Below are 23,033 nucleotides of genomic sequence, written 5' to 3' on the forward strand. Positions count from 1 at the left end.
AATTTAGGGATTTCAACATCTACGGTCCATAATATCATCAAAAGGTTCAGAGAATCTGGAGAAATCACACCACATAAGCGGCATGGCCGGAAACCAACATTGAATGACCGTGACCTTCGATCCCTCAGACGGCACTGTATCAAAAACCGAAATCAATCTCTAAAGGATATCACCACATGGGCTCAGGAACCCTTCAGAAAAACCACTGTCACTAAATACAGTTTGTCGCTTTATCTGTAAGTGCAAGTTAAAGCTCTACAATCCAAAGCGAAAGCCATTTATCAACAACATCCAGAAACGCCGCCGGCTTCTCTGGGCCCGAGATCATTTAAGATGGACTGATGCAAAGTGGAAAAGTATTCTGTGATCTGACGGGTCAACATTTCAAATTGTTTTTGGAAATACTCGACATCGTGTCATCCGGACCAAAGGCGAAGCGAACCATCCAGACTGTTATCGACGCAAAGTTCAAAAGCCAGCATCTGTGATGGTATGGTGGTGCATTACTGCCCAAGACATGGGTAACTCACACATCTGTGAAGCCACCATTAATGCTGAAAGGTACATACAGGTTTTGGAACAACATATGCTGCCATCTAAGCGCCGTCTTTTTCATGGATGCCCCTGTTTATTTCAGCAAGACAATGCCAAGCCACATTCAGCAAGTGTTACAACAGCGTGGCTTCGTAAAAAAAGAGTGCGGGTACTTTCCTGGCCCGCCTGCAGTCCAGACCTGTCTCCCATTGAAAATGTGTGGCGCATTATGAAGCGTAAAATACGACAGCAGCAGTTGAACGACTGAAGTTCTACATGAAACCAGAATGGGAAAGATTTCCACTTTAAAAACTTCAACAATTAGTTTCCTCAGTTCCCAAACGTTTATTGAGTGATGTTAAAAGAAAAGGTGATGTAACACAGTGGTGAACATGCCCTTTCCCAACTACTTTGGCACGTGTTGCAGCCATGAAATTTTAAGTCAATTATTATTTAAAAAAAAAAAAAAAAGTTTATGAGTTTGAACATCAAACATTTTGTCTTTGTAGTGCATTCAATTGAATATGGGTTGAAAAGGATTTGCAAATCATTGTATTTTGTTTATATTTACATCCAACACAATTTCCCAACTTATATGGAAATGGGGTTTGTATATTGCATAAATAATAATAATAAAACGGTGAGAGGACTATAGTTTTAGTCAATGATAAATGCAGAATTTTTCTTTGTATCTGCACCACATCCTTAGCGACAGGCGACTGATATTTGTGCTTCTTTTGCTACTTGTGTCAATGATTCCACCGCAGTAAGCAGTCTGTTGTTTTTGCAGCAGCGTTGCTTTTCCCACACAGCGGCACATATTTTGTTGTTACTATATCAGAAGATTTCACAAACACCTTTATTATGTGATTTAAAGACACAAGAGTCAAACTCGTTTTCATTGAGGGCCACACTGCCATAATGGCTGCCTTCATAGGGCCACTTTTTTTAAATGATGCATGTGTGCAATAACCTGTGATTAATCTTTAAAAAAAAAATTTAAAAATGTAATAATTTGACAGCATTAATATAAATGTTGTAGCAGTAATACCCTCATATTATTACATTATTGCCTATGCCAGGGGTGTCTAACGTGTTTTCATTAAGGGCCACACCGCAGTCATGGCTGCCATTAGAGGGCTGTTTGTAACAGGAAATAATTAATGAATTTGCCTATGAATTTAAATATTTACTTTTTTTTTTTAACCATGTTTTTTTACAGAAAAAAACTTGCAGCTTAGTTGCCAGACTTTTACTGTAAAATATATGGTGTTTTATCATTATTATTATTATTATTATTATTATTATTACGACATAAATAGAAATACAGTACCGCTGTTTAATTTTATGTTGGCAACTCAGCTGCCAGTTTTTTACTATAATAAAATTTACCATAAAAATGATCAACCGTGGATTTTACAGTAAAAAAAAAAAACATGAGTCTTTTTTTTTTTTCCAATTTATATGCTGTAAAAAAAACTCCCTAAATTTTACAATTAACTATTTTGGTCATTTTTATAGTGTACAAGTTGATGGATAACTTGCTTCAAAACCATAAGTTAAGCAGATATTTAAGTATTTACTTGGATTTTGCCCAAAAAAGTAATATATTTACATGTGGAGAGGCGGAGCCGACAACGGGCTCGGACAAACGGTGGTCCGGCCCAAGATGGCAGCCAGGAGGCGGAGCATGCAGCGGAGCAGAGAGGCGGGGCACGCCTGGAGCGACACTGCATCCATCAGAGTCAGGTGCGTACTTCACACACCTGCTCTCAATCCCTACATCTTCTTCTGCAGCATAAAAGTGGAGAAGGAGGAACAATCGTGGCAGAAGTAGGAGAGGAACCACCCGAGAAGGAAGACCACGAACGCGACGAGAGTGACCCAGAGCGAGATGAGCCCGCGCGGAAGACGCAACCACCGGCCACCGAAAGGTGCGCCGCGAAGAGCAGGAAAAGAGGGTGCGCTAGAAATTGGCGCGACCGACTGGCAAGAAAATGTGTTTATTGAAATAATAAACCAGAGTCAAACCTGCTACGATGCGTCCTGTATCGATTGTCACTGCAACCCACACGATGACGGCTGGAGACCTGTCACAATATATATATATATATATAATATTTGTTGCAATATTTGACACTACTACAGAAATTACAAAAAAAATCCTAATACCTTTAGTAAGAAAATAAGAAAGTAATATAAGTGAAAATGGATGGATGGATAGATTCGGGCGGGTGGCGGTTGAACCATCCGGAAATATTTGAGCATCCGGAAATATTTGATATACATGGTTCTGGGATCGGTATCCTTTGCCATTCAAAGAGCCATTTAAGACCCGTGTCACAAAGCGAAGAAGACAATAGGAGACGCTAATATTCTCTAGAATGACTGCCGGCAGTCACCCAGATAATAAGGATTAGGGCGTGCTATGAAGCCTTTGCCTTTGACGCCTTCTACAGCATGTACGATCTGCTTGTCAGTCCAGCTTCATGTTGTGTGTGGCTTCCGCGTCGGCACGCACACGACTTCAAGGCATACTGGGTGACACAGAGTACACTAATGGTTGTGATATAAACAATTTTGACACTCTTAGTAATACGCGCCACGCTGTGACGCCACACCAAACAAGATTGACAAACACATTTCGGGAGAACATCCTCCCAGTAACACAACATAAACGCAACACAACAAATACCCAGAATCCTTTGTATCCGTGATACATCCTGACTATTTTATACACCCAGCTAGCAGCAAACAACCCCCCCGCCCGCCGTGCGTCGGTAAGGTGGGCGGGGTTGGGGGCGCGGGGTTGTCAAATAAATTCAAGAATTATCACGGATACAAAGGATTCTGGGTATTTGTGGTGTTGCGTTTAGGTTGTGTTACTGTGAGGATGTTCTCCCTAAATGTGTTTGTCAATCTTGTTTGGTGTGGCTTCACAGCGTGGCGCATATTAGTAAGTGTTAAAGTTGTTTATATCACAACCATCAGTGTACTCTGTATCACCCAATATGCCTTTCAATCTTGTATGTGTGATTGCGGAAGCTGCACGCAACATGATGCCGAACTAACAATCGGTTTGTACATGTTGAAGGAGTCAAAGGCAATGGCTTCACAGCACGGCCATATTCTTGTCATCAGGATGAACGCCAATTGGATATTCGCGAGAACGTTTGCGGCTCCAATTGTCTTCATTACTCTGTGAAACGGGTTCAAATAGCTCTGTGAATGGTAAAGGTGGCCGACCTCTGATGTATTTCAGCGGGTGGGCGGTTGCGGTTCGGATAAAATGTTGGTTTCGGTGTACGGAGGGTGGATGACGACTTTGGTGATGCTGTTGCGGATGATAAAATTTCCTATCCGCGCATCTCTACTACACGGTCTAGCTCCAGCCTATCTTGCCGATTGTATTGTACCATATGTCCTGGCAAGAAAACTGCGTTCAAAGGACTCCGGCTTATTAGTGATTCCCGGAGCCCACAAAAAGTCTGCGGACTATAGAGCGCTTTCCGTTCAGGCTCCAGTACTCTGGAATGCCCGGATAACAGTTCGAGATGCTACCTCAGTAGAAGCATTTAAGTCTCACCTTAACACTCATTCATATACTCTAGCCCAGGGGTCACCAACACGGTGCCCGCGGGCACCAGGTAGCCCGTAAGGACCAGATGAGTAGCCCGCTGGCCTGTTCTAAAAATAGCTCAAATAGCAGCACTTACCAGTGAGCTGCCTCTATTTTTTAAATTTAATTTATTTACTAGCAAGCTGGTCTCGCTATGCTCGACATTTTTAATTCTAAGAGTGACAAAACTCAAACAAAATTTGAAAATCCAAGAAAATATTTTAAAGACTTGGTCTTCACTTGTTTACATAAATTCATTAATTTTTTTACTTTGCTTCTTATAACTTTCAGAAAGACAATTTTAGAGAAAAAAATACAACCTTAAAAATGGTTTTAGGATTTTAAACACATATACCTTTTTACCTTTTAAATTCCTTCCTCTTATTTCCAAACAATTTAAGTCAATGTTGAAGTATTTTTGTTTTATTGTAAAGAATAATAAATAAATTATAATTTAATTCTTAATTTTTTGTTTGTTCGACAAAGAATATTTGTGAAATATTTCTTTAAACTTATTATGATTAAAATTCAAATAAATTATCTGGCAAATCTACAAAATCTGTAGAATCAAATCTAAATCTTATTTCAAAGTCTTTTGAATTTCTTTTAAAATTTTTGTTCTAGAAAATCTAGAAGAAATAATGATTTGTCTTTGTTAGAAATATAGCTTGGTCCAATTTGTTATATATTATAACAAAGTGCAGATTGGATTTTAACCTATTTAAAACATGTCAAAATTCTAAAATTAATCTTAATCAGGAAAAATTACTACTGATGTTCCATAAATCTTTTTTTAATTTTTTCAAAAAGATTCAAATGAGCTAGTTTTTCTCTTCATGTTTTTTCAGTTGAATTTTGAATTTTAAAGAGTCTAAATTGAAGATAAACTGTTTCAAAATTTAATTTTCATTTTTTTCGTGTTTTCTGCTCTTTTAAACCATTCAATTAAGTGTTTTTTTCATCATTTATTCTCTATAAAAAACCTTCCGTAAAAGGAAAAAAAATGTACGACGGAATGACAGACAGAAATACCCATTTTTTTGTATATATAGATTTATTTATTAAAGGTAAATTGAGCAAATGGGTTATTTGTGGCAATTTATTTAAGTGTGTATCAAACTGGTAGCCCTTTGCATTAATCAGTACCCAAGAAGTAGCCCTTGGTTTCAAAAAGGTTAGTGACCCCTACTCTAGCCTTTAAATAGACCCCCTTTTTAGACCAGTTGATCTGCCGTTTCTTTTCTTTTTCTCCTCTGTCCCACTAGAGGGGGTCCAGTCGATGAGGTGCTGGCTCTCCTGAGTTCGGGACCCAGGATGGACCGCTCGCCTGTGTATCGACTGGGGACATCTCTGCGCTGCTGATCCGCCTCCGCTTGCTGTGTTGGATCTACTTTGGATCTACTTTGGACTGGACTCTCAAGGTTGTGTTGGATCCACTATGGATTGAACTTTCACGGTATCATGTTAGACCCGCTCGACATCCATTGCTTTCGGTTCCCCTAGAGGGGGGTGGAGGGGGCGTGCCCACATATGCGGTCCTCTCCAAGGTTTCTCATAGTCATCATAGTCACTGACTTCCCACTGGGTGTGAGTTTTCCTTGCCCTTATGTGGGCTCTACCGAGGATGTCGTTGTGGTTTGTGTTGTGGTTTGTGCAGCCCTTTGAGACACTAGTGATTTAGGGCTATATAAATACTCATTGATTGATTGATCTTTAGTACTAATCCTATTCCTTCTTTCAATGTTGACAGAAAAATGCATGTGCTCCATACAGTCGCACATCTTTTAAACCTAAAAACATATTTGGCTATGCAAAAAAACCATGATTTTAACACGGGGCTGCCCAAAGTTGTCGGATAAAAATTAACAGTAAAAATGCAAAAAAATTAAAGTAAATGCAAACATTTGGGATGTAAGGTGAAAAAAAGAGTGATGCTTATAACTCAGGGGCGTTAAAGGTCTTCCACCAAGGGTTGCATACTTAAAAGTCAATGTATGTAAAGGCCATTTTTATATTTAATAAATTAAAAAAATCAATATATGTATCGTACATATATACTGTATTTAAGACAAAACTTTGTATTATAAGTGACAGAGTATTATTATTAGTTATTAGTGTAAAAGTTTCAGCTTTTTTCATACATTAGGTATTTTCTTTGACATTTTTTATTTATTTATTTATTTTTATTTTTTTAACCGTTTACCGGTGTAAAGATGAATAATTGTACACTTTGTCACCTATAACACAAAGCGGACTCTAAGTTTAGCCTTTAAATAAATACAGTACAGGCCAAAAGTTTGGACACACCTTCTCATTTCATGTGTTTCCTTTATTTCCATGACTATTTACATTGTAGATTGTCACTGAAGGCATCACAACTATGAATGAACACATGCAGATTTATGTACTTAACAAAAACAAAGGTGAAAAAATTGAAATCATGTTTTCTATTCTAGTTTCTTCAAAATAGCCACCTTTTGCTCTGATTGCTGCTTTGCACACTCTTGGCACTCTCTCGATGAGCTTCAAGAGGTAGTGAGGGACCTGAAATGGTTTTCACTTCACAGGCGTGCTTGAAGATCATAGAGTTTCTCAATGTCAGTTTATCCCTGACCCAACTATTTGGTTGATATTATTTAACCCAAAAGTTGAGTTATGTGAACTCAATGTCAGTTTATCCCTGACCCAAGTATTGAGTTGAATTTATTCAACCCAAAAGTTGAGTTATGCTAACTCAATGCTGGTTTATTCCTCACCCAACTATTGGGTTAAATTTAACACAAAAATTGAGTTAGTGTAATTCAACCCAATTATTGGGTTGAATTTTTTTTTAACCCAAAAGTTGAGTTATTTTAACTCAATGTCGGTTTATCCCTGACCCAACTGTTGGGTTGAATTTATTTAACCCAAAAGTTGAGTTATGCGAACTCAATTTCAGTTTATCCCTGACCCAAGTATTGGGTTGAATTTATTTAACACTAAAGTTGAGTTATGCTAACTCAATGTCGGTTCATCCCTGACCCAACTATTGAGTTGAATTTATTCAACCCAAAAGTTTAATTATGATAACTCAATGTTGGTTTATCCCTGACCCAAATATTGGGTTTAATTTACTTAACCCAAAAGTTGAGTTATGCTAAATCAATGTTGGTTTATCACTGATCCAATTATTAGGTTTATTTTATTTAACCCAAAAGTTTAGTTTTGCTAACTCAATGTCGGTTTATTCCTCACCCAACTATTGGGTTAAATTTATTTAACCCAAAAGTTGAGTTATGCTAACTTAATGCTGGTTTATTCCTCACCCAACTATTGGGTTGAATTTATTTAACACAAAAATTGAGTTATGCTAACTCAATGTCGGTTCATCCCTGACCCAACTATTGGGTTGAATTTATTCAACCCAAAAGTTGAATTGTGATAACTCAATGTCGGTTTATCCCTGACCCAAATATTGGGTTTAATTTACTTAACCCAAAATTTGAGTTATGCTAACTCAATGTTGGTTTATCACTGACCCAATTATTATGTTTAATTTATTTAACCCAAAAATTGAGTTATGCTAACTAAATGTCGGTTTATCCCTGACCCAACTATCGGGTTAAATTTACGTTACCCAAAAGTTGAGTTATGCTAACTTAATGTCTGTTGATCCTTGACCCAACTATTGGATTGAATTTATTTACCCCAAACGTTGATTTATGTCATCTCAACGTTGGTTTATCCCTGACCCAACTATTGGGTTGAATTTATTTAACCCAATAGTTTAGTTTTGCTAACTCAATGTGGGTTTATGCCTCACCCAACTATTGGGTTAAATTTATTTAACACAAAAGTTGACTTATGCTAACTCAATGTCGGTTTATCCCTGACCCAACTGTTGGGTTGAATTTATGTTACCCAAAAGTTGAGTTATGCTAACTTAATGTCTGTTGAGCTTTGACCCAACTATTGGGTTGAATTTATGTTACCCAAAAGTTGAGTTATGCTAACTTAATGTCTGTTGAGCCTTGACCCAACTATTGGGTTGAATTTACTTAACCCAAAAGTTGAGTTATGCTAAATCAATGTTGGTTTATCACTCACCCAATTATTAGGTTTAATTTATTTAACCCAAAAGTTTAGTTTTGCTAACTCATTGTCGGTTTATCCCTCACCCAACTATTGGGTTAAATTTACTTAACCCAAAAGTTGAGTTATGCTTACTCAATGCTGGTCTATCCCTGACCCAACTATTGGGTTGAATTAATTTAACCCAAAAGTTGAGTTATGCTAACTCAATGCTGGTTTATCCCTGACCCAACTATTGGGTTGAATTAATTTAACCCAAAAGTTGAGTTACACACATTGGCGCCGATCTACATTTCTGCCAGTCAGTGCTTGGTGTGTGTATTAAAAAATAAAATAAAAAAATAGACGTTCAGTGAAGTTAATATCCCATTTCATTTGTGGCTTTACTATTTTGTACAATAGACCAAAATCGCCACAAAATTAACCACAACAGGTTTGATTTTTCAAATATTATTTTAAAGATGGAACGTTGCCATCGATCCCACGCGTGTGCTTGGCAAGTGCATTAAATATTACGGCAACTCTGCGTTGTTTTTTATCAATACTTAGGCCTACGACGCTACTTTGTTTCATCATTGGAGAGCCCAGTACACGGGCTCTCTCAAGTGAATGAACAACTTCAATTGTTGGCAATATTTCAGTTATTGAACGTGTCAGGCATTTTGAATCAGCGCATGCGTAGAAGGGCGCCGGGAGGGGGGGGGGGGGAGATCTGGTGAAGGTCTCCTTTTCAAATGTCCCCCCCCCCCTCCCCCCCCACCCCCCCTCTGAACCCCCCGCCCCCTCCGCCCCAACACACTAGCAGCATGTTGTTCCCTCCTCGCTCCTACATTCCTTCGCCCTTCTTCCACTTCCTCTTCATCAAGTCACTCTTCTTCCATCGCTACATCCTCGCTGTTCGTGGGTGAAATGAGCTGAAAAGTCCCGTGGAAGCTTCGCGAAGTCTTTCCCGTGACAGGTAAGCTGCCGAAATTTGATAGTCGATGAAACAACGGCTGCTTTTTCTGCCTTTTTTTTCTTTTTTTTTTTCTTTTCTCTCCTGGATTACTGGCGTTATGGAAAATGTATTTCTGAGGGACGTCATTCCGGTGTGGAAAAGGGAAGGAGTTCGAACTCCATTACGGTCGCGTTGCGCCCTTTTACACACTTTAATAACCTTCTCACTTTATCCCCACGACGTTGCCATGAAAACTTCCCTCAACTTTGTTACAGTACTTCCATTAAAGCAGGTATAATCTTCTTGAAAATGTGATGATTAGGCCTTCTGGATCATACACAATAAACTAAGCCATTAGAAATCAGCCATGTTTTTTTTTTTTTTTTTTTAATTGTATGGAGTTCACAGTTGGAAGTTAAGACTAAAATAAAAATGACTTGGTTAAGGGCACAGGTGTCAAACTCAAGGCCCGGTGGCTAGATCTGGCCCGCCACATCATCCATCCATCCATCTTCTTCCGCTTATCCGAGGTCGGGTCGCGGGGGCAGCAGCCTAAGCAGGGAAGCCCAGACTTCATTCTCCCCAGCCACTTCTTCTAGCTCTTCCCGGGGGATCCCGAGGCGTTCCCAGGCCAGCCGGGAGACATAGTCTTCCCAACATGTCCTGGGTTTTCCCCGTGGCCTCTTACCCTCGGGAGGCGTTCGGGTGGCATCCTGACCAGATGCCCGAACCACCTCATCTTGTGGAGGAGCAGCGGCTTTACTTTGAGTTCCTCCCGGATGACAGAGCTTCTCACCCTATCTCTAAGGGAGAGCCCCGCCACCCGGCGGGGGAAACTCATTTCAGCCGCTTGTACCCGTGATCTTGTCCTTTCGGTCATGACCCAAAGCTCATGACCATAGGTGAGGATGTGAACGTAGATCGACCGGTAAATTGAGAGCTTTGCCTTCCGGCTCAGCTCCTTCTTCACCACAACGGATCGGTACAAGGTCCGCATTACTGAAGACGCCGCACTGATCCGCCTGTCGATCTCACGATCCACTCTTCCCTCACTCGTGAACAAGACTCCTAGTTACTTGAACTCCTCCACTTGGGGCAGGGTCTCCTCCCCAACCCAGAGATGGCACTCCACCCTTTTCCGCCAAAACCTGGGAAAAGTGTGTGTTTACAAAATACTTCATTTTTTTACTCAAAGCAAAAATTTATTTAAACTTTGACAGGGAAAAAAATGCATCTTGTAATTGTTATTATCTAATCATGCCAAATATTACATTATTATATACAATAACTTGGCCCTGCGATGAGGTGGCGACTTGTCCAGGGTGTACAACGCCTTCCGCCCGATTGTAGCTGAGATAGGCGCGAGCGCCCCCGCGACCCCAAAGAGAATAAGCGGTAGAAAATGGATGGATGGATATATATACAATAATAGGTAAGTAAAGAGAAAAATGAAAAGTTGAATATTTCCTTGTCACTTTTACGTATGATGTATCCATTAATTTGTATATGAACCAATCTGATAATCAAGTGCATAGGCCACAAATGTCAAACTCCAAGCCCGTGGGCCACATAAAATGAAGTGGCCCTGCACGTCATTTTATATGGCCTGCAAAAGCCTGGAAATAATATGTCAATAAAATACCTTATATTTTCTTTCTTTACATTCTTATTTTCTTACTAAAGGTATTAGGATTTTTTTTTTATCATTTGACAGGGAAAACATAAGTGTCAAATATTGCAACAAATATTATTATATATATATATATATATATATATATATATATATATATATATAAATATATATATATATATATATATATATATTTATATATATATATATATATATATATATATATATATATATATATCAATCAATGTTCATTTATATAGCCCTAAATCACTAGTGTCTCAAAGGGCTGCACAAACCACAACACAAACCACTGCGACATCATCGCTAGGCCCACATAAGGGCAAGGAAAACTCACACCCAGTGGGACGTCGGTGACAATGATGACTATGAGAAACCTTGAAGAGGACCACAAATGTGGGCAACCCCCCACCGTCCACCCCCCCACCCTCTAGGTGACCGAAAGCAATGGATGTCGAGCGGGTAAAAGTTCAATCCATAGTGGATCCAACACAGCCACGAGAGTCCAGTCCAAAGCGGATCCAACACAGCAGCGAAAGTCCCGTCCACAGCGCAGCCAGCAGGAAACCATCCCAAGCGGAGGCGGATCAGCAGCACAGAGATGGTCATATGCTTTGGGTCATGACCAAAAGGATAAGATCATGGGTACAAGCGGCCGAAATGAGTTTCCTCCGCCGTGTGGCGGGGCTCTCCCTTAGAGATAGGGTGAGAAGCTCTGTCATCCGGGAGGAACTCAAAGTAGAGCCGCTGCTCCTCCACATCGAGAGGAGCCAGATGAGGTGGTTCGGGCATCTGGTCAGGATGCCACCCGAACGCCTCCAGAGGGAGGTGTTTAGGGCACGTCCAAGCGGTAGGAGGCCACGGGGAAGACCCAGGACACGTTGGGTAGACTATGTCTCCCGGCTGGCCTGGGAACGCCTCGGGATCCCCCGGGAAGAGCTAGACAAAGTGGCTGGGGAGGGGAAGTCTGGGCTTCCTTGCCTAGGCTGCTGCCCACGATGGATGGATGTTCTGTTTGTTTTCAATGATTAATCACAGGTTATTGCCCGCATGGATAATTTAAAAAAAGTGGCCCTATGAAGGCAGCCATTACTGCGATGTGGCCCTCAATGAAAACGAGTTTGACACCCGTGTCTTAGACACACAAAATAAAGGTTTTTGGGACATCCTCTGATATATTAACAACAACATTAGCGCCGCAGTAATTATTGTGGATTTTATAGTGTCTTAATAAAAAAATAATTTTTTTTACTATAATTATTTCGATTTTGACAGAAAAAAAGAATCTTTTAAACGAAAATCATGCCAAATATGCTCGAGAAAGAACAATACAAAGTAGGAATTGACCGATCACCAGCACCGATATTTGACATTTTGACAAGGGTTGATATGGGCCTTAATTATTTTATCGGTTTCAGACAATATTTTATTTTATGTTTTTTTTTTTACAACAAACATACATCTGCAGATAGAATATATACACATATGATACCGGTATTTAGCTTAATAACAACCGGCACTCCTTTCTGCTTTGCTGAGCTGCGTTCATAAAGTCGATTAGCTTGCAAGTCGTTGTGATGTAGGAAAATCTAATCTTTTTACCAATTTTCAGGAGATTTCCCATATTTTGAAATGCAAATGTTGATGCCCCACTTAGACGACAGGTGTCAAACTCAAGGCCCGGGGGCCAGATCTGGCCCGCCACATAATTGTATGTGACCCCTGCCAAAGTCTGGGGAAAAAGTGTCTTAATTAAATATTAGGGGTGGGCAAATTAATGCGTTAATTACGAGCTAATTCATCAATCTATTAACGCCAACAATTATTTTATCGCATATTTGCGTATGTTGTTTACATGCTTTTATTTTGTTAACGCCTTTTCTTAACAAGATGGCGTCGCCCGGACGGGTTTCGGCGTCGAGGAGCTCTTGGTAAAGATGGAACATTTGGCAAAAATACTGGACAATTCTGCAAATTTCATGGTTGGCTTACAGCGTGGTCACTCCGGGGTCACTTACGACCGCCAGACAATTCTGAATGTGGATGGATCGGGCCGTTTTGGACTGAATGACGCGTGCTTGCTAGACTGGCTAGCTAGCATGGGAATACTTTGCCGGCTACATCCAGCGGCCTGTGAAGCAGCGGAGTATATGTGTTGTCTGTCTATTTATCAATAATGCAGACGAGGAGTGTTGGCTGAGTTCTTAACGTTTGCTTTCAGAGCGTGCATATCACAACATACAAGATGCCGTCATGGCGACACACAACCTTTACCGGGCTACCGCGCATGCTCGTCACTCCTGTTGCATGCTGGGTAGGGTAGTTATTTTTTTCCCTGGCTCATAACATCACAATATAGTACCATGTATATGATGCGTTCAATTTATCAAAGCACCAAGCAAACAATCGGAAAATTCCCATCATATCAATTCCTAGATATGGTCATAATTATTTTAAGTGCACTACGCAGAATAAACACAACGTTATTAATATTGCTACTACAGATAATTTGATCAAAAATCGCGATTAATCTGAGAAATAGTGCGATTAACTTCGATTAAAATTTTTAATCGTTGCCCAGCCCTATAAAATATATATATTTTTTTACTATAATTATTTCGATTTTGACAGGAAAAAAAGCATCTTTTAAACAAAAATCATGCCAAATATTATCCAATGCTCAAGAAAGAAAGATACAAAGTAGGAATCGACCGCAGACTTGCCAACTCTCCCGATTTTCCCTGGAGACTCCCGAATTTCAGCACCCCTTCCGAAAATCTCCCGGGGCAACCATTCTCCCAAACCTTTCCGATTTCCACCCGGACAACAATATTGCAGGTGTGCCTTAAAGGCACTGCCTCTAGCATCCTCTACAACCTGTCGTAACCTCCGCTTTTTCCTCCATACAAACAGTGTGCCGGCCCAATCACATAATATATGTGTCTTTTACACACACACACAAGTGAATGCCATGCATACTTGGTCAACAGCCATACAGGTCACACTGAGGGTGGCTGTATAAACAACTTTAACACTGTTACAAATATGCGCCACACTGTGAACCCACACCAAACAAGAATGACAAACACATTTCAGGAGAACATCCGCACCTTAACACATCATAAACATCCATCCATCCATTCATTTTCTACCACTTATTCTCTTTGGGGTCGCAGGGGGCGCTGGTGCTTATCTCAGCTACAATCTGGCGGAAGGCGGTGTACACCCTGGACAAGTCGCCACCTCATCGCAGGGCCAACACAGATAGACAGACAACATTCTCACTCACATTCACACACTAGGGACCATTTAGTGTTGCCAATCAACCTATCCTCAGGTGCATGTCTTTGGAAGTGGGAGGAAGCCGGAGTACCCGGAGGGAACCCACGCAGTCACGGGGAGGACATGCAAACTCCACACAGAAAGTTCCAGAGCCCGGGATTGAACCCAGGACTACTCAGGAACATCATAAACTACAGAACAAATACGCAGAACCCCTTGCAGCACTAACTCTCCCGGGACACTACAATATACACCCCCCCGCTACCACCAAACCGCCCATACCTCCACACCATCTCCCGAATTCGGAGGTCTCAAGGTTGGCAAGTATAATCGACCGATTATCAGCGATAAGTATTGATATTGGCCTTAATTATTTTATTGTTATCAGATAATATTTTATTTTATGTTTTTTTTTTTAACAACAAACATACATCTGCAGATAGAATATATACACATATGATACCAGTATTTAGCTGAGTAACAACCGGCGCTCCTGTCTGCTTAGCTGAGCTGCATTCAGAAAGTCGATTAGCTTGCAAGTTGTTGTGATGTAGGAAAATCTCATATTTTTACCAATTTTCAGGAGATTTCTCATATTTTGAAATGCAAATGTTTAGGCTCCTCTTAGATGACAGGTGTCAAACTCAAGGCCTGGGGGCCAAATCTGGCCCGCCACATTATTGTTTGTGGCCCCGCCAAAACTTTGGAAAAGTGTGTGTTAATAAAATACTTCATTTTTTTCTTTATTTTTTACCAAATGCAAATAATTATTTCGATTTTGACGGGTAAAATATGCATGTTTTAAACATTATTATCTAATCACGCCAAATATTACCCAATGCTCGAGAAAGAACAATACAAAGTAGGAATCCACCGATCGTCATTGCCGATATTTGACATTTTGACGAATATTGATATTGGCCTAATTTTTTTATCGGTATCGGACAATATTTTATTTTATGTTTTGTTTTTTTTCAACAACAAACATACTGATAGCAGATTGAATATATACACATATGATACCAGGATTTAGCTTAGTAACAACCGGCGCTTCTTTCTGCTTAGCTGAGCTGCATTCATAAAGTCGATTACATTGCAAGTCCTTGTGATGTAGGAACATCTCATGTTTTTACCAATTTTCAGGAGATTTCCCATATTTTGAAATGAAAATGTTTATGCTCCTCTTAGACGACAGGTGTCAAACTCAAGGCCAGGGGGCCAGATCTGGCCCGCCACATCTTTATATGTGGACCCCGTGAAAGACTGGGAAAAGTGTATGTTAATAACATACTTAATTTTTTTACGAAATGCAAATTTGCTGGACCCTAGGGCGCATTAAAGAGGTCATATTATTTGTATTTTTTTTTCTAAATGTAAAACATTTCCTTGTGGTCTACATAGCATATAATGTTGGTTCTTTGGTCTAAATGTTGCATAGATTATGTTTTACAGATAATCTTCAAGCCGCTTTCTGACAGTCGCTTCCGGATGCGCCATTTTGTGGGCGGTCTTATTTACGTGGCTCACCTTCGGCAGCGTCTTCTTCCCGTCATCTTTGCTGTAGCGGTGTAGCGTGCAAGGACGGGAATGGAAGAATATACACGATGTTGTCAAATGAATAATTTTTGGGGTGATTAATCATAGGTTATCGCCCCCATGCATAACTTTAATTAATTTTTAAAACGTGGCCCTATGAAGGCAGCCATTACTGCGATGTGGCCCTCAATGAAAACGAGTTTGACACCCATGGTTAAGGGGATTTTTCAACTTGTTTAAAGTTATTTATTTTTTTTTAACTAAAAAATATCACAAGAACTTTACTGACTTGCAGATCTGGGCAAAATACGGCCTGTGGGCTGTATATGACTCGTTAGGTTTTTCAATCCAATGTCGTGCGAAATTCTGTATTCCTCAAATATTTTGTATCCCCCCATGCGTGCCTCCGCGGAAGGGGATACAGAATATTTTGGTGATGAAGAATTTAACACGACACCGGCTCTCCGGTCGTCTCCTCTTTTTTGGGAATTTTACCTATCATTAGAGATGTCCCGATCCAGGTTTTTGCACTTCCGATCCGATCCGATGTTGTTTTTGCACTTCCGATCTAATACCGATACCGGCCGATACTGGCCTATCCGAGCATGTATTAAAGTTTAAAGTTATTTAGCCTACTTGGTTGTCAGGTTCATGTTGAAAAGGGTTCTAGTACTCTTGATAACAACTAGCCAGCTGAATTAGGTTAGTTTGAATAATACACAATGGTTGGTAACAAGAAACTGACTTGTTTATTCAAGGATAAACACAAAATAGACAAAATTATACATGACTAACAGAAATGGCATCATTGAACAGTAGAAAAGTGAACAGTATAAAGTGCAAATAATGCTGTAAACGTTATTTAAAAAAACAAAACACACAAACAACCTAAGTGGGATAAAATATCTATAACTCAGCATCAATACTTGCTCTTGAACAAATGTAAACTTAAAAAAAAATAAAAATATCTACACACTCCCTTCAATTGTTTGCCCCCTCTGACTGCAGTCCGAGCATAATGGGGAGATTCTTTCCAACAAAGACGAGCACTTCAAGATGCTCAGGTATCAGGCTGCTCCTGTGTTTATCAATGATGAGTGAGGCTGTGCTAAAAAGCCTCTCACTCTCAACAGTGGTGCAAGGAGCACTGAGGAACTTGGCTGCTGTTGCTGCCAGGGCGGGTAGTCGAGACGTATTGTCTCTTCAGTAGTGAATTGGATTGCTCTTACGCCCAGCTTGAGGCTCACTGAGGGAGCTCTCCAACTGAAACAGTGCCCCTGGGGTGATCTGCTGCTCAGATGGACCTGCTGTGCAGCTCTCCTCAAGTATCTCGTCAAAGTAGCTGCCGAGACTGCTGGTTGAGCTTCCAGCCTCCTTACATGGTGTTTGCCTTGCTGTCTCAGCCTCAACCACACCTTCTCCAGAGGGCATGGTCTTCAGTTGTTGTTCCATTTTCATCACCTCTACCTTTAGTGCCTCCTTTGCCTGATCCAGGTTGGTAGCATTAGTGACTTACTTGACTTGACTTTATTAATTCATGCCAGCAGTGGAGCCAAGGCCCCACTGAAAAAACAGCTGAACTTTACAATAAATATCAAACAAATAAAAAATAAAAATAAAAAAAACAGACAGTATATATATATATATTTTTTTTTTCAGGGCAGCAGCAGCATGGAAACTATTAGCATTCTGGTATATGACTGTATTACTTATTTAATTAGATAGTGTCATTGTACAGCTTAATTGCAGTGTGCAGGGTAGAGTTTTTAAGTCTTTTTGTCTTGGCTTTGGACTTGGGTTCAGCCCGCTTATATTGGTTCCTCAATGTCCTGGCAGTGCGACTGCCTCGTGTTGGAGGTAGCAGGTCATGCAGAGGGTGTTGCTCATCATGCATATCCCGAAGAAGATCCTTAACATTTGGATAAAATGTAATAAAGAAAAATCAATTATTCTATATTGTTTCAGCCAGTCTCCACAAAATAATGTTCAATGACAACAAGTAACACACAAAATGGATCACAAATGATTAAAAGTGACATTCGTTTCCTCACACATCATATAACTGAAGGAAAATAAGAATAATAACAATAATAATAATAAATAATATAATAATAATAATAACAATAATAATAAATTCCCATCACCTTATATCTATGAAACATTAGGCTACTGAAATACTGACAAAGAAATAAATGCCAGCTGTAGAATAAAATATTTTCAATATAGTACTGAAGCTTATAACATGCTCAAATAATTATTAATCACTTACTTGTCTTTGTAGTGTGGATCTAGCATTGTTGCCACGGCATAGAGGGGTCAGTTTCCACATGGTCAAAACGTGTGTGCACCGCATCGAGTAGTAAGATGGCCTTCATGGTTTGAATCCCTTGGTGTTCTTTGCTCTCACTGTCTAGAAAGCGTGTCAGAACACGGACAGATGGGATAACATCGGCTGCTGTAGCGGAGGCTGCACTAACCTCGGCTCTCAGCTCTTGAAACTGTTTGAGAATTGTTGCAGTTTTCTCTAGGAGCGACCATTGGTTGCCTGTTAACGTGGCTGGCATCTTTTTTGTTTTGTAGGGTAAAATAATCCTACACAGCTGACATTTTTACCGGTAACTTTTAATTCACATGGCCGTCTTAACGGTTAGGACACAGACCTGTGGAGGTGTTGAAGGTGTGCTGGAAAATGCGGAACAGAACTTAAGGAGCAGCAGAAAAATGGAATGTATCATTTATGTATTTATTTATTTATTTATTTATTGGATCTCGATCGGCATTTTCCCATGCCTTGCCGATACGCATTTTTGGACAAATATCGGCGGGTGATCCGATCCAAATATCAGATCGGGACAACCCTACCTATCATCCACAATTCTTTTATAATACAAGAACACATACAGCACAGGCCAAACGTTTGGACAATCCTTATCCTCATTCAATGCGTTTTTCTTTATTTTCATGACTATTTACATTGTAGATTGTCACTGAAGTCATCAAAACTATGAATGAACACGTGGAGTTATGTACTTAACAAAAAAAGTTGAAATAACTGAAAACATGTTTTATATTTTGGTTTCTTCAAAATAGCCATCCTTTGCTCTGATTACTTTTTTGCACACTCTTGGCATTCTCTTGATGAGCTTCAATGGGTAGTCACCTGGAATGTTTTCACGTCAAAAGTGTGAATGCCAAGAGTGTGCAGAATCAGAATCAGAATAGTTTTTTTATTGCCATTGTTTGAGAACGGGTTCACAAACTAGAATTTTTTTGGGGCGCAATCGTGCAACATAAAACACATAACACTGAATAGGTAATAAAAAGAGCTGTAACTGAGCTCGGAGGTACAGCAGTTTGAATACAGGGAGAACAGCCAGGGGGAAAGTACACACCCCTGAGGAGTACCAGTGCAAAGAACTAAATTAAAATATGGCTCTGACGGACTTCCTGCCGTCCTCGTGTGGGTTGCAAGGACCATGGATGCAAGACACCTCCTAGCAAGGTTGACACTCGTTTATTATTTCAATAAACTGCGTCGTGTCCCAGTCGGTCGCACCACTTTCTAGCGCGACCTTCTTGGCTGCTCGTCTTGGCACGCCTTACGGTGGCGGGGTGCTGCGTCTTCCGCGGGTGCTCATCTTTTCTCGGGTCGCTCTCGTCACTTTTGTCGTCGCCGTGTGCTGCAGTTCCTCCTCCGTCTTCTGCCACGATCGTTCCTCCTTTGCCGTTTTTATGCTGCAGCCGCAGATGGAGATATTGTGAGCAGATGTGTGTTGTTCGCACCTGACTCGGATTGCCGCTGCCGTGCTGCTCCGCATGCGTCACGCCTCTCCTCTCCGCTGCATGCCCCGCGTCCTGGCCTCCATCTTGGTCAGGACCGCTCCTCTCAGCCCGCTGTCGGCCCGTCGGCTGCGTCTCTCCACACACCTCCACTGCCAGTTCGAGGCCGGGCTCCAGTCTGGCCGAGCATACTCCCCCCCACCTTTTCTTCAAGGAGCGGGAAAAAAACTGCTCCTTTGTCTTTATCTTTGTTTTCTTTGTCTTTGCGTTTTTCTTTGACTTCCCGAACTTCAATTTCTTTGCCTTTCTTATTGTTCTCTTCGAGTTTTTCCTTGTCCTCTTCGTCCTCTTCATCATCATCATCTTCACCATGGTCTTCCTCACCACCCTCCTCGTCATCGTCATCATCATCCTCTTCTTCTTTGTCGTTAGAATAAACTTCTTCTTTCTCAATTTCTTGAGTTCCATCTTCTTGCTTCACTTTTTCTTTGTCCTCTTTGATTTCTCCGTCCTTTTCTTGCATTTCTCCAAGTATTTCTTTCTCAATTTCTTGAGATTTTTCAACTTCCTCTTCATCTTCGACTTCTTCTTCATCTTCATCCTTCTCTTGAATTTCTTATTGCATTTCTCCAAGTAATTCTTCTTCCTTTTCTTGCATTTCTACAAGTATTTCTTTCTCAATTTCTTGAGATTTTTCAACTTCCTCTTCGTGTTCATTTTCTTCTTCGTCTTCATCTTCATCATCTTCCAGAATTTCTTCAATTATTTCTTCTTCTGTCTCAATTTTTTTGGTTTCTTCAAATTCTTCTTCATCCTCTACATAATCTCCCTCATCGTCATAATCTTCATCATCAACGTAAGTTTCATCCTCACAATAAACTTCTTCAACGTAAATTTCTTTATCATAAACTTCTTCTTCTCCGTCGTCCTGCATTTCTCCAGGCACTTTCTCTTCTTTATCTTTGGCTGACAGCTCGCCCTGCTGGTCTGTCGCCGCCAATGCCGCCTCTCCAGCCCCGCCTTCCAGGTAGATGGCCTCGGCGCCGGCTTTCTTGGCTGCTTCTTCTGTCTTCTCCATCATCGCTAGCAGCATCTGGGTTTGCTGACGTTTTTGTTCAAGCAGTTTGGTGTAGCTTGCGACGAGCGCCCCCATGACGTCATTGCCCTCCGCTTCTGATGGTTCTCCTCCGCTGGGCGCCACTGTGACGGACTTCTTGCCGTCCTCCTGTGGGTTGCAAGGACCACTCGTAGCAAGGTTGACACTCGTTTATTATTTCAATAAACTGCGTCGTGTCCCACTCGGTCGCGCCACTTTCTAGCGCGACCTTCTTGGCTGCTCGTCTTGGCACGGCTTTCGGTGGCCGGGTGCTGCGTCTTCCGCGGGGGCTCGTCTTTTCTTGGGTCACTCTTGTCGCTTTTGTCGTCGTCGTGTGCTGCAGTTCCTCCTACGTCTTCTGCCACGATCGTTCCTCCCTCGCTCTTTTTATGCTGCAACCGCAGATGGAGAGATTGTGAGCAGATGTGTGTTGTACGCACCTGACTCGGATTGCCGCTGCCGTGCCGCTCCGCGTGCGTCACGCCTCTCCTCTCTGCCGCATGCCCCGCCTCCTGGCCTCCATCTTGGTCAGGACCGCTCCTCTCAGCCCGCTGTCGGCCCGTCGGCTGCGTCACTCCACAATGGCATTTTGTACGTGCCGTATTTTAGGATTTAGAATGGATAAAAATAAGAAAAATGGGTGTTCTTGTCTTACATAGGAATTGTAAATGATAGACAACATTAATTTTTTTTTAATCTGTTGGTGGTGAACCCCAAGATGCAGAAATAACAGGTGTAACATGACTTTAATAGGGTAACAGGTGACAGGATAAAAGGAACCAGGAAACAGAAGACAGGAAACAATCATCGAGCCCTGACTGGAGGGCGAGGCAGGCATGAATAGCAGCTAGCTGATAGAAAACAGGTGTGGCCAGGCAGCCAACCAGGGACAGGTGAGGGCAAATAGCACTCAGGGAGACAAGCAGGAAATTCAACTAAAATAAGAGTGCTGACAGGAAATAAACACCAACTAAGGACACATAACAAGACGTGAATGTGACAAATCGTCACAGCAGTTCCCCTTCAACAACAGAACTGGAACTGCCAATATTATGTGCAGTTAGGGCTGGGCGATTAGGCCTTTATTAATATCTCAATATTTTTAAACCATATCACGATACACGATATATGTCTCGATATTTTGCCTTAGCTTTGAATGAACACTTGATGCATGTAATCACACCAGTATGATGATTCTATGTGTCTACATTAAAACATTCTTCTTCATGCTCTATTGATATATGCTCATTTTAAACTTTCATGCAGAGAAGGAAACCACAATGAAGTCAATTTACCAAAAGCGTATTTATTAAACATTTATTAAGCAGTGGCACAAACATTCATGTCATTTTAAAACAGAAAGTGCAAGATTATCAGAGACATTTTAAAACAAGCTATTCGTGCACTTTTGTGCATCATGATGTCACTAAGATGCCATATCAAAACAACACTAAATTAAAGTGCACGTTTTGTACAGAACACCGCTTCAATAGTTTAAAACAAATAAAGTGCAAACATGGCGAAAAGGTTTGTTAAAGTTACCACGGTAGTAAACAGGAGGGGAACAACGACGCTCGCTATAATCCTGCACGGAACAATCCAGCTTTATTGACCGTGATCCTGTGTGTGTTTGTGAATGTATGTGTTTGCGTGTATCGGTGTGCGCTACCATCTCGTCAGTCTCCTGACGACATAACTAATGTTCAATTGTGTTGTGCCTCGTCTCCTTGCACTTTGACTTAGAAACTTAGACAAAATGTATTCATCCACAAGGGAACTTGTTCCACACAGTGGCTTAGTTACAAATGATAGAAAGGATAAGGTTGGAAAGGATAATTCACACAAGGACACAAAAACAGGACGAAAACAAAATGTACCATAGTAGCAATATATATATACTGTTTCCTTGAATTGCCACAGGGCATATAGTATGCGCCTGCCTTGAATTACTGCCGGGTCAAACTCGCTTCGCAAAATAATTAGCGCATGCTTAGTATTACCGCCTGGTCAAACTCGTGACGTCACGAGTGACACTTCCCCTGTCATCATTTTCAAAATGGAGGAGGCTGATTTCAATACCAGTAATTTGAAATCGCATAAAGGGAAGAAGATTAAGAGCTATTCAGTAGGATTTAAGGTCCAAGCTTACATCACACTCAAATTTTTACTGCATGCCTTTAGTAAGTGTCGGTGTGAGAAGAGGTTTTAAAAAAATTAGCGCATGCCTACTTTTACCGCATGCCTTTGGTAAGCGCAGGAGTGATAAGAGGTTTTAAATTAATTAGTGCCCCGGTGGCAATTCAAGGAAATACGGTATATAAGTAATATTAACATATTATTTATACAGTATATAATGCATACTGATATATTATAATTTTATATTATATTTTTTTTATATAAAATATACAATAGACTTAGACTTAGACTTAGACAAACTTTAATGATCCACAAGGGAAATTGTTCCACACAGTAGCTCAGTTACAAATGATGGAAAAAATGGAAAGGACAATGCAGGTATAAAACAGACTAA

General features: G+C 40.7%; 1 protein-coding gene across 7 annotated transcripts in view; it reads left to right on the forward strand.

Moving 5' to 3' along the window:
• Positions 1-9,006: 9,006 nt before the first annotated feature.
• Positions 9,007-23,033, forward strand: part of dse (dermatan sulfate epimerase) — a 62,069-nt gene continuing 48,042 nt past the window's right edge. For all 7 annotated transcript variants that reach the window (XM_061900377.1, XM_061900372.1, XM_061900371.1 and 4 more), the window contains exon 1: positions 9,007-9,182. The gene's annotated coding sequence lies outside the window, so the exon portion shown is untranslated. The remainder of the gene's footprint in view (positions 9,183-23,033) is intronic.

Source organism: Nerophis ophidion, linkage group LG05 (genome assembly GCF_033978795.1).
Source record: "Nerophis ophidion isolate RoL-2023_Sa linkage group LG05, RoL_Noph_v1.0, whole genome shotgun sequence".
NCBI lineage: Eukaryota > Metazoa > Chordata > Actinopteri > Syngnathiformes > Syngnathidae > Nerophis > Nerophis ophidion.